The sequence below is a fragment of the Carassius auratus genome, chromosome 31, assembly GCF_003368295.1.
Source record: "Carassius auratus strain Wakin chromosome 31, ASM336829v1, whole genome shotgun sequence".
Lineage (NCBI taxonomy): Eukaryota > Metazoa > Chordata > Actinopteri > Cypriniformes > Cyprinidae > Carassius > Carassius auratus.
In genome coordinates, this window is record NC_039273.1 from 22,778,483 (window position 1) to 22,787,766 (window position 9,284).

Below are 9,284 nucleotides of genomic sequence, written 5' to 3' on the forward strand. Positions count from 1 at the left end.
TGCCGTTTACTAATAAAAACACTCTACGAGATTTACCATGTATATCCCCCAATATGGCAAAAAGTAACGGAAATAGGGACAGGTCTGCTTCTTCAGGTGGAAGAGACAAACGTTCCTGTTTTTATTGACTTGATGAAGGGCATCTAATTGCTGAGTGTCAGGCTTGGAAAAGGAAAAACACTGAGACTAAATCCAAAAAGGTGGCATTAGTGCAAACCATGTCTGAAATTAAGGATGAATCCATTCAAACTTTTCTTCTTTCTGGCACTGTTTCCTTGTCTGACACTGCACATCTATCTGTTGTGATTTTGCGTGACACTGGCTCAGCACAGTCCTTTGTCTTAAAAGAATTACTGCCCTTCTCGCAAAGCTCGTACACTGGCACGGATGTGTTAATTCGTGGTATTGAAATGGGGTGTGATAGTGTTCCTCTCCATAAAGTACACTTAAAATCTGATCTTGTGAGTGGATTAGTTAATCTTGGAGTGCGGGAGCGGTTGCCATTTGAAGGGGTGGGTCTCCTACTAGGAAATGACCTGGCAGGTGGTCAAGTGTTTCCCAGACCTATCGTAGGGAACGAAGGTAAAGCTGATGATAATTCTAGTCTTTCCCAACAGTTCCCCTCTACATTTTCTGTGTGTGCAGTGACCAGAGCACAATCAAAAAATTTGTAGATGTTGTAAATCTTACTGACTCATTCTTACAAGTGCCCGTTGAACCTCTAAAATGTGAGTTAATGATAATTAATAATAATTATTATAATAATAATAATTCTTTACATTTATATAGCGCTTTTCTACACACTCAAAGCGCTTTACATAGACAGGGGGTATCTCCTCATCCACCACCAGTGTGCAGCATCCACCTGGATGATGCGACGGCAGCCATATTGCGCCAGAACGCCCACCACACACCAGCTTACTGATGGAGAGGAGACAGAGTGATGAAGCCAATCAGCAGATATGGGGATTGTTAGGAGGCCATGATGGTCAGAGACCAATGGGCGAATTTAGCCAGGATTTTTAATGACCACAGAGAGTCAGGACCTCGGTTTAACATCTCATCCGAAGGACGGTGCTTGTTGACAGTATAGTGTCCCCATCACTACACTGGGGCGCTAGGACCCACACAGACCACAGGGTGAGCACCCCCTGCTGGCCTCACTAGCACCTCTTCCAGCAGCAACCTAGTTTTCTCAGGAGGTCTCCCATCCAGGTACTGACCAGGCTCAGCCCTGCTTAGCTTCAGTGGGAAACCGGTCTTGGGCTCCAGGGTGATATGGCTGCCGGCATCAACCGTTCAAACGGTTCAGCCATCACTGGCACTGGGTGCAGAGGAGCAACGGGGACCTTCTGATTTGGTTTGCCAGACCTCTGACATATCTCACAAATGATAAAGCCTAAGTTTGGGGAAGGTGTTGATGTAATTAACCCACATGAAACTCTTGGTGTTGACCGAGCTCAGCTAATTGCTGCACAGAAGGCAGATCCATCTATAACTTCATGTTTTGATGCTGCCCTTGCCTGTAAGAAAGTGCCCGAAGCTAGAATTGCCTACTACTGTGATAACGGGGTGTTAATGAAGAAGTGGAAGCCAGAGCATAGTGATTCTGATTACCAAGAAGTTCATCAAGTCGTCCTTCCTGCTGCTTATCGTCCACAGGTGCTGAAGCTTGCCCACGAAAATGTACTTGCAGGGCATTTAGGTGTCAATAAAACCTTTCACCATATAACCAAGTACTTCTTTTGGCCAAAGTGCAAGTCCTCAATAGCGGATTTTTGCAGAACTTGTGAGATATGTCAGAGGTCTGGCAAACCAAATCAGAAGGTCCCCGTTGCTCCTCTGCACCCAGTGCCAGTGATGGCTGAACCGTTTGAACGGTTGATACTAGATTGTGTTGGTCCACTGCCAAAAACCAAAAGTGGTTACCAATATGTGTTAACCATCATGTGCACTGCAACCAGGTTCCCTGAAGCAATTCCCTTGCCCAAAATTAAATCCCCTGCTGTGATTAAGGCTCTTGTGAAGTTTTGTACTATATTTGGGTTACCCAAAGAGATCCAAACAGATCAAGGATCAAACTTTACCTCAAAGAAATTCAAGCAGATGTTAGTTGAAATGGGAGTGTCGCACTGCATGTCAACTGCATATCATCCTGAGTCACAGGGGGCCCTGGAGCGATATCATCAGACCTTAAAAGCCATGATTCGAGCATATTGTGTTGAAACTGGAAGAGAGTGGGATGAGGGGCTTCCTTTCCTTCTGTTGGCCACTCTTGAGTCTGTACAAGAGTCAACTGGGTTTAGTCCTGCCGACCTTGTGTTTGGCCACACGGTTCGTGGCCCGATGAAAATGCTGAGTGAACAGCTGCTTTCTGAGAATCATTCGCCTGTGTCCGTGTTAGAATATGTCAGTTCTTTCAAAGACCGCCTGCATTGTGCCTGGGGCATTGCAAAAAGGCATTTAAGTGTTACCCAAGTAAAAATGAAGTCCCGCTATGACAAGAAAAGTGTTGACCGTAAGTTCAAACCTGGTGATCTTGTCCTGGTCCTTTTACCCATTCCAGATTCTGTGTTTGCAGCAAAGTTTTCAGGCCCGTATATTATTGAACGAAAATTGAGTGACACTGATTATGTGATTGCCACCCCAGACCGGAAAAGACGTAAACGCGTCTGTCACATAAATATGTTGAAAAGATATCTGAAACGTGATGAGGGAACCTACGACGCTACTCCAAGTGTTACCCCTGTAGCTGCGGTCTCAACTGCCAGTTATTGTCTTGCTGAAGATGGTTTGGTAGATAAAGTTCCTGTCAGCTCATGTGGAAAACTTAAAAATTCAGTGATTCTGCAAAATTTGCCTAATACTCTTCCCTATCTTACAGTCTGCCAACGTAAAGAACTTCTTCAGCTAATATCCAGGTACCCTTCACTGTTTGCTGATGTACCAGGCAGAACTTCAGTGCTGACCCATGATATTGATGTGGGTGATTCCTTGCCAGTAAAACAGCATGCCTACAGAGTGAACCCAAATAAACGTGCAATAATGAAGGAGGAGGTGGAGTACATGATACGTCATGATATTGCCATGCCCAGTCAGAGCCCCTGGAGTTCCCCCTGTTTACTGGTACCAAAGCCAGACTCATCTTTTCGATTCTGCACAGACTATCGCAAGGTGAACAAAATCACCAAGGCGGACTCATTCCCGTTGCCTCGAATGGAGGATTGTGTAGACCGGGTGGGCTCCGCTAACTTTGTATAAAAATTAGACCTCCTTAAGGGCTACTGGCAAGTCCCCCTAACTCCCTGTGCTTCTGAAATTTCCGCATTTGTGACACCAGGTCATTTCATGCAGTACAATGTTTTGGCGTTTGGGATGCGACATGCCCACGCCACCTTTCAACGCCTGATGCAGAGGGTCCTGGCAGGTGTCACGCATTGTGAGGTCTATATCAACGATGTTGTTGTTTATTCACGCACATGGGAAGAGCATGTTAAAACACTTGAAAGTGTATTCAATAAGTTGGCAATAGCGTCACTAACTTTAAATGCTCCCAAGTGTGAATTTGGAAAAGCAGTGGTCACTTATCTGGGAAAACAAGTGGGTCAGGGATGTGTGAGACCTGTGGTTGCCAAAGTGGAGGCTATCTTACAGTTCCCTACCCCCAGCAATAAGCGTGAGTTGCGCCGATTTCTCGGAATGGCTGGGTACTATCGAGGGTTTTGCAGAAACTTCTCTGCAGTAGTTTCTCCACTCACTGATCTCTTGAGTAGTAGCCGAAAGTTCATCTGGGATTATGAATGTTCGCTAGCTTTTAGTGCAGTGAAAGACCTGTTGTGTAACGCACCTGTACTTCTAGCCCCCAACTTTGAAAAGTCATTCAAATTGCAAGTGGATGCCAGTGCCACAGGGGCAGGTGCAATGTTATTACAGGAAGATGAACATGGTATTGATCATCCGGTGTCCTATTTCTCGAAGTTTGGGTCCTATCAGAAGCAATATAGCACCATCGAGAAAGAAGCTCTTGCTCTTTTACTGGCACTTCAGCACTCTGATGTTTACAAAGGAGGTAGTGCAATCCCTCTTCTTGTGTACACCGATCACAACCCCTTAACTTTCCTAGCCCAGATGTCTAACTCGAATCAACGCTTGATGCGATGGGCATTATTTGTTCAGGAGTATAATCTCGACATTCGTCATATGAAGGGCTCTGAAAATGTGATTGCCGATGCGCTGTCCAGGACCGGTGGGACTGAAATTTAAGTGATGCACTTTTTTTTTTTTTCTCCAAGTCTGGGGGATAAAAGAAAAAACTTAGTGGTGGGGGTGTTACGTCCATAGGGACATAAGTGATTTTTTTCTTTTGATTACATTAACCATTGGGTTTACTGTGTGTGTGTGTGTGTGTGTGTGTGTATGTGTGTAGTTTGTGATCTTGTTTCTTTCACTCCTCCTTCCTCTCTCTGCTTGGCAGGCTAATGAGTGCCACCTGACTCCTGTTTAGCTCATTAGCTGGAGTATAAAGGAACCTCCAAGAGCTGCAGTCCAGTGTGAGAGGCTGAGGCGTTCCATCCTTGCAACTGCCATCTTCTAGTTCCAGTGTTGGGATTTTAAGCTCTTGTTTAAACTCTTGTCTACTTAAGTGTTTGTTGATTGCTTCACCTATTAGGTTAAAGTGAAGTTATTGAGAGTTGCAGAGTGTCTGTCATTTTTAGTGTAACTGCTTAAGTGGAAGTGGAATATTTTTCTTGTAGGGAGGTGGATGTCATTTATTTTAGAAACTACCCTTTTTCTCCGGTTTTTGAGTTCGAGAGGAAGTCAGGGAAGTATCTCTGTGCTTTTTCTTTCTCTTTTTGTTTGGTAGGTAAGTTAACACTGAAAACCTTAGTCAGAGGAAACTTTTTGTTTATTGTTTTGGCCTTTCCCCTCCTGAAGCCTTATATATTTTTCCATTCTGTTAAATAAAATACCTCTGGTTGTTTGCTCAAACTGTTGTTACTGAGCTTTCTTGTGTGTCAGCCCTGGAACTTGGAGATGGCAGTTCTCTCAGTCTCTCTCCACCGTTTATTTGTTACCCCCTTTTTCACCCCTAGATCTGTTTTTAAAGGGGTACGTAACAATTGTTCTAAGCTTACTTGAACATACTGGCGTTTTTAAAAATGAGGATAATCGTGTAGCACACGTTTCGCAAGTTTTACAAGTTTCCAGGAAGATGAAAACAAAGTTAATGTTTTTCAATCCAGGTTTAAAGTCTTTAATCAGACACACATTTTCGTTTGACGCGTTTGCCATTCTAAAACAAGAGTAATAAATTCAGTTAAAATTTGCTGAAACTCAAACTGCCAGCCACCTCAGACTAGGCCTACCTTGTGTTTAGATCACTTATTGTGGCAGGCCTCTATTAATACGTCGATTCATTTTTGCGGAATTTCACCGATATAAAGTTGGTTCGACGTTCTGCCTCGGACATCTTCAATAATTATTTAACGATTTAGCACAATGACAAGAAAAATACTGTGCTGTAATTGTTTTCAAACGTAGAAGAGAACACACCTTGTGTTTTAATGGTTTTAAGGAATTATAACTGATAGACCTTATAATGTAAAAGTGCAGGAAAGGGACTATCTGCAAAGCGCAAAACGGAGAGAAAAATTCCATCTAAATGCTTCACTTGTGAAATGTATAAATAATAAATGTCAAATCAAAGGGGTGTGTCTTATTATGTGTTCATAAAAGAACATTTAGCTGTTGGATTCATTCACATAACTGTAGCATAACAAAAGTTATTGAATTCAGAATTCAGAAGTTTAAATAAATTCATTTTGAATGCATTTTGTTTGTAAATTTAAATGGGCGTGTCTTGTTATTTGTTCAAAGAACAATATTTACAGCAATCTTTTACTATCACATGTAAATCAGGATGCATACTAATGAATTAAATTTGAACCCACACCAGTGATGCGCGGGTCAATGTATTAATAACCCGCACCCAACCGACATTTTCAACTAACCCTCCGGCAACTCAGACCGCAAAAGAAGGAAAATAAAATATTGTACCCGACCCGCTTCCTGACTCGCATTTTTAAAATGTAGTAAATGCTCATCATATGGTCATTGGGCCATAGACGTAGGAACTAGGCAAAAAAAAAAAAATCCTTAATATATTCTAATTTTGTCAAGAATTATAAAAAAAAAATCGTCAATAAGCTCATCATTTGTTCTAAAATAGTCTATTTTTATGTTTCTGTTCAGCAGACATGAGGTTCGGGTTTTGCATTTCTCCATATACGCTCCGTTCACTCATTCCGTGGGGTCTCGCTTAACCCAAAATGGCCTGCTGCCTCCAAAATATGCAAGGAGACATTTAATTGTTTAGTAATAAACTTTGTGTTTTCTGTGTCGCTACAAAGATTAAGTTATACGATGCTGACTTGCCATGAATGCCAGAGAGAAATGCACATTATGGATAACATAATCAGAGATAGCCTATTTATTTTGGTTTTAATATTTTCGTTTAAAAGTAGACATTTCAAGCTTTCTGTAATAGATAGCCTTATATTTCTCAAATCTGTGAGGCACACGCTGAGTTTCGACGCCCTCCAGGTCACATGCAAGTGATTATAAAATACGGGCAATTGATTGATAAAACATTGATCAAAATTAAGATACAATTTATAGAAAATGTACTCGATTACTAACGTAACCTCGGTTCCCTGAAATATGGGAACGAGTATTGCGTCGAAGACGCATATGGGAAAAACCCCTTTTTTCTCCTGAACTGAAGCCTTATTCAATCACGCAGTGAAACTGCACAGCCATTGGATCGTGCAGTGCTATTAAAACAAACCAATGGCTTGGCAGCGGTGCTGCACTAACCTATGGCAGCGAAGCCCGCCAATATGGGCGGGTAATCTGGCTATATATTGGCCGCTTCGCCACAGGAATTCAGGTTACTTCGACTGAAGCAACGACTGAGTTGTGCAGCCTTTTTAGCATGGCAAGGAACGCAGTACTCGTTCCCGTATTTCAGGGAACCGAGGTTACGTTAGTAACCGAGTACGTTCCCTTTCAATACTTCACTCGTACTGCGTCGAAGACGCATATGGGAACCCAGTTCAATCACGCCATGCTAAGAAGGGAGGACGACCAACGCAATCAAACTTGATTTGTTAAACCAAGATATAACAATAGCAACTAGGGGCAGAATAAGCTCAATGAGGTTACGTCTGGCCTAGCCTGATCATCCCGTGTTCGTATCGCCTCAGTAGCCAAGGGACCGAGTGCATACGAGTAGAGTTTGAGCCTTGGGCAAGAATGGCCAAGAGCATGCAAATGAGGAACAAGAAGTTGACCTTCACACAGAAAGTACCCTAGCATGAAGCGCCGGGACGTCTAGATTGTAAAATCTAGCAAATGTGGACGGCGAGCTCCAGCCAGCCGCCTCACAAATTTCTGTGATAGTCACACCACTAGACCATGCCCAAGACGAAGACACTGTTCTCGTTGAATGGGCTCTTACTCCAATTGGGCTTTGCAGGCCCAAAGAAGAGTAGGCTAGCTGGATTGCATCAAAAATCCACCTTGAAAGTCTTTGCTTAGAGACCGGTAACCCTCTGGTGCGGTTTCCAAAGCATATGAAGAGCTGTTCTGATCGTCTTATTGGCGCAGAACGCTCTATGTAGACTTTTAGAGCCCTCACTGGGCAAAGTAGATTCAGCCCTGGATCCTCCTCTGTGTTTTGTAACGCAGAGAGGGTGACCACTTGTGCTCTAAAGGGTGTGGAGAGCACCTTTGGCACATAGCCATGCCTCGGTTTCAGGACGACCCTCGAGTCGTTAGGCCCGAATTCTAGGCAATTAGGGCTTATCGAAAGTGCTTGCAAATCACCCACACGCTTAACAGACGCTAGTGCCAATAGCATAGCGCTCTTTAGCGACAGGGCTTTAAGGCCTATGGACTGTAGCGGTTCAAAAGGGGCCCCCTTCAGGGCTCTCAGCACCGTGGGCAGGTCCCAAGAAGGGACGGTGGGAGGGCAAGGCGGATGAAGCCGTCTGGCACCTCTCATAAATCGGACGACTAAGTCGTTTCTGCCCACCGACTGGCCTGCTATAAGGGCGTGTGACGCCGCTATAGTTGCTACATAGACCTTAAGCGTGGAGGGGGATCGTCCCTTCTCCAAGAGCTCTTGCAAAAATGACAGTATCACTGATACGTCACAAGAGGTCGGGCTTTCACCATGGTCTGAGCACCATGTGGAGAACACAGACCATTTGGAGGCATAGAGGCGTCGTGTAGACGGAGCTCTAGCCTGTGAAATTGTGTCTAGCACACGCTCAGGGAGTCCTGCGGGCTCCCGTCGAGCGACCAAAGGTGCAGAGACCACTTCTCTGGGTGTGGATGCCAAATCGTCCCGTCCGCCTGAGAAAGGAGGTCCCGTCTCAGGGGAACAGGCCATGGGGCTGCAGTCAGCATCTGAAACAGGTCGGCTATCCAGTGCTGATTTTCCCAGAATGGGGCTACAAGCAGAACCCTGCATCTCTGGTCCCTGACCCGCCTGATTACTTGGGGAATCAGAGGGACCGGAGGAAAAGCATAAAGAAGATGGTTGGGCCAGTCCTGGGACAACGTGTCCTTGATCTTGGAAAAATATATTGGGCAATGAGAGTTGTCTTTTGAGGCAAAGAGGTCTATTTCCGCTCTGCCAAAGACATATTTATTTCTCCCATATCTTCTGAACTGTCTGCAGGTGGAGTCTCCACTCTTCTGAGGAGACTCCGCTTCTTGACAGCATATCCGCGCCCTTGTTCAGCTTGCCCGGAAGATGCACTGCTCTCAGGGACCCCAAATTGCTTTGGGTCCATTCCAGCAGTCGCGACGTTAGTCTGAAGAGACGCGTCGATGACAGCCCACCTTGGTGATTTATATAAGAGACCACCGTCATGCTGTCCAATCTGACCAGCACGTGGTGGCTCTTTGGGTCTGACAGGAAGCTCTGGCAGGCTCGTTGAACTGCAATCATCTCGAGGCAGTTGATGTGAAGCCTGCTCTCCTCTTTCGACCATTGGCCGAAAGCGGGTTTCCCTTCGCACAGCGCGCCCCAACCCTTGTTGGACGCGTCTGTGGATATCACTTTCCTTCTGCAAACCATACCAAGTGGAGCACCCCGTTCCATCCATTGCATGTTCCTCCAAGGGGTCAGGGCCGAAATACAGTCCTGACTCACCTTGATATTCAAGCGTCCGTGACGCCATGCATGAGGTGGAACACGTGGTTTCAGCCAATAT